Raw genomic sequence first — 3401 nt, forward strand, 5'->3', positions numbered from 1 at the left:
AGTGCATTGGTATGAACACAGCTCGTTGCAGTCTCAAGCTCCTGGACTCAAGCAATCCTCCCACCTCAGCCTCCCCGAGTAGCTGGGACTACAGGCATCTGCCTCCATGCCCAGCTACATTTTTTTTAATTTTTTGTAGAGAAAGGATCTCACTATGTTGCCCAGGCTAGTCTTGAACTCCTGGGCTCAAGCAGTCCTACAGCCTCGGCCTCCGAAAGTTCTGGGATTGCAGCCTTGAGCCACCCAGATTTAGATTTGTATGGCCTTACGTTTCTGAGTTTGTAAGATTATATACGATTCATTTGTTCATTCGTGTTCATTCATTCCTGGCCACCTCCAGGTGCCTGCCTTATTTGGGGCGATGCTCAAGGCCCCAGCTTGGGAAGGTCCAGGCTGGATAGAGATATTCTGGTTCCCAAAGGGTCAAGGCTAGGCTGGAGAAAGGTACCCAGGGCTGGGGGTGCACAGCGATCCGGGAGGTGGGGGGCTTCCTGAAGAAGGGAACCTCATGCCAAGGGCCCGAGCCCCTTCCTCTTAACGCCCCCACCCCCATGACGAAAGCCAGAGAGGATGAGGGCGATGTGGGGCTTCCAGACCCCAAATCTGAGCCTGGTGCCTGGCGTGGAACCCCAGAGCCTGCCACCGTGTCTCTAGTGATCCCTGAAAAGTTCCAGCATATTTTGCAAGTACTCAACACCAACATCAATGGATGGCAGAAAATAGCCTTTGCTATCACTGCCATTAAGGGTGTGGATGGAAGATACGCTCATGTGGTGTTGACCAAAGCAGACACTGACCTCACCAAGAGGGCGGGAGACTCACGGAGGATGACGTGGAATGGGTGATCACCACTATGCAGAATCCACAGCAGTACAAGATCCCAGACTGGCTCTTGAACAGACAGAAGCATGTAAAGGATGGAAAATATAGCCAGGTCCTAGCCAATGGTCTGGACAAAGCTCTGTGAAGACCTGGAGCAACTGAAGAAAATTCGGGCCCATAGAGGGCTCTGCCACTTTTGGGGCCTTTGTGTCTGAGGCCAGCACGCCAAGACCACTGGCTGCCATGGCCACACCCGTACCGTGGGTGTGTCTAAGAAGAAATAAGTCTGTAGGCCTTGTCAGTTAATAGTTTATGGCCAGGCGCGGTGGCTCACACCTGTAATCCCAGCACTTTGAAAGCCCGAGGTGGGCGGATCATGAGGATCAGGAGATCGAGACCATCCTGCTCACACGGTGAAACCCTGTCTCTACTAAAAATACAAATAATTAGCCAGGTGTGGTGGCACACGCCTGTAGACCCAGCTACTCTGGAGGCTGAGGCAGGAGAATCTCTTGAACCCAGAAGGCAGACGTTGCTGAGATCATGCCACTGCACTACAGCCTGGGCGACAGAGCAAGACTCCGTCTCAAAAAAACAAGTAGTTTATATACCAAAAAAAGAAAAGAAAAGAAAAAAACCTGAGGCCAAAGCCTTGCCCTAAACGTCACCTCTGGTCCCCATTCCTGGCTTGCACCAGGCAGCAGCCAACACCACGGGGACGTGGCCTGGGCTTCCTGCCAGACTGTCTGCTGGAAAACCAGCTCTGGGAGGTGGGGGTGTCACTGTCCAGTATGTCGGGGTGGAACCTTCTGGGCTGACCATTTATGGAACAGGCCCCTAGAACGGGAGGCCCAGGATAGCCGCAGAGTCACAGAGCCCAGCAGCTGGACCAGGGTGACCGTGAAGCCACTGGGGCTGGGACACCTGCACGAGACTCTTCAGGAACAAGGCCCTATTTCCCCACCTAAAAATGGAAGTGGGGCCGGGCACAATGGCTCACGCCTGTAATCCCAGCACTTTGGGAGGCCGAGGCGGGTGGATCACTTGAGGTCAGGAGTTCGAGACCAGCCTGACCAACATGGTGAAACCCCCATGTTTACAAAAATTAGCCAGGCATGATGGTGGGGGGCCTGTAATCCCAGCTACTTGGGAAGCTGAAGGAGGAGAATCACTTGAATTGGGCAACAGAGGTTGCAGTGAGCAGAGATTGCACCACTGCCCTCCAGCCTGGGCCACAGAGTGAGACTCTGTCTCCAAAAATAAAAAAAAGAGACAAAGAAACAGAGAAACAAGGAGAGACAGAGGCAGTGAGAGACAGAGACCCAGAGAGATAGGGAGAGACAGAGACAGGTGAAACAGAGAGAGAGAGATGAGACAGAGACACACAGAGAGACAGAGACACAGAGAAAAAGGGAAAGAGAGAAAGGGAGACACAGAGAAACAGGGAGAGACAGGGAGACACAGGGAGACAGAGATAGAGAGACAGAGACAAAAGTGAGACAGAGAGATGAGACAAAGAGACAGGGAGAGAGATGAGAAATGAGATAGACAAAGATAGAAAGGTATCACAAATATTTTGGGAAGCTGAGCGGGGAGGATTGCTGGAGGCCAGGAATTAGAGATCAGCCTGGGCAACATAATGAGACCCTTATCTCTACAAAAAGAAAAAGAAAAAAAAAAAGATGGCATAGAAAGAGACAAGGAGAGAGACAGAGAGACAAGAGACAGAGAGAGAGAGAGAGAGAGGCACAGGGAGAGAGACAAAAAGAAGCAAAACAAGCCAGGCGCGGTAGCTCACTCCTGTAATCCCAGCACTTTGGGAGGCTGAGGCGGGTGGATCACCCGAGGTCAGGAGTTTGAGATTAGCCTGACCAACGTGGTAAAACACCATCTCTACTAAAAATACAAAAATTAGCATAGTGGAGTGGCACACGCCTGTAATCTCAGCTACTTGGGAGGCTGAGGCAGGAGAATCACTTTAACCTGGGAGGTGGAGGTTGCAGTAAGCCGAGATCACACCATGGCACTCCAGCCTGGGCAATAGAGTGAGACTCTGTCTCAAAAAAAAAAAAAAAAAATGGCAAGACAGAGAAATAGAGACAGACAGAGAAAGACAGGAAGATAAGACATGAGAGATAAGGAGAGACAGGGAGGGAGGAAGGAAATAGGAAGCTGGGGGTGGGGCTGGGGCACAGTGTCTCATGCTTGTAATCCCAGCACTTTGGGAGGCAGAGATGGGAGGACTGCTTGAGGCCAGGAATTTGAGACCAGCCTGAGCAGCAGAGTGAGTGCTCTTTCTACAAAAAATTCAAAAATTAGCTGAGCTTGGTGGCACACACCTGCAATCTCAGCTACTTGGGAGGCTGAGGTGGGAGGATTGCTTGAGCCCAGGAGGCTGCAGTGAACTATGATCACACCACTGCACTCCAGCCTGGGTGACAGACAGAGACAGTGTCTCCAAATAAAACAAAATGAAAATTAGGGCCAGGCATGGTGGCTCAAGCCTGTAATCCCAGCACTTTGGGAGGCAGAGACGGGCGGATCACGAGGTCAGGAGATCGAGACCATCCTGGCTAACA

At 51.5% G+C, this 3401-nt stretch overlaps 1 pseudogene; it reads left to right on the forward strand.

Annotated features, from left to right (window-relative positions):
• Positions 1 to 551: 551 nt before the first annotated feature.
• On the forward strand, positions 552 to 1106 carry LOC105500408 (annotated as a pseudogene).
• The last annotated feature ends 2295 nt before the right edge of the window (positions 1107 to 3401 follow it).

This window comes from Colobus angolensis, unplaced genomic scaffold, assembly GCF_000951035.1.
Source record: "Colobus angolensis palliatus isolate OR3802 unplaced genomic scaffold, Cang.pa_1.0 Scaffold66, whole genome shotgun sequence".
Classification (NCBI taxonomy): Eukaryota; Metazoa; Chordata; class Mammalia; order Primates; family Cercopithecidae; genus Colobus; species Colobus angolensis.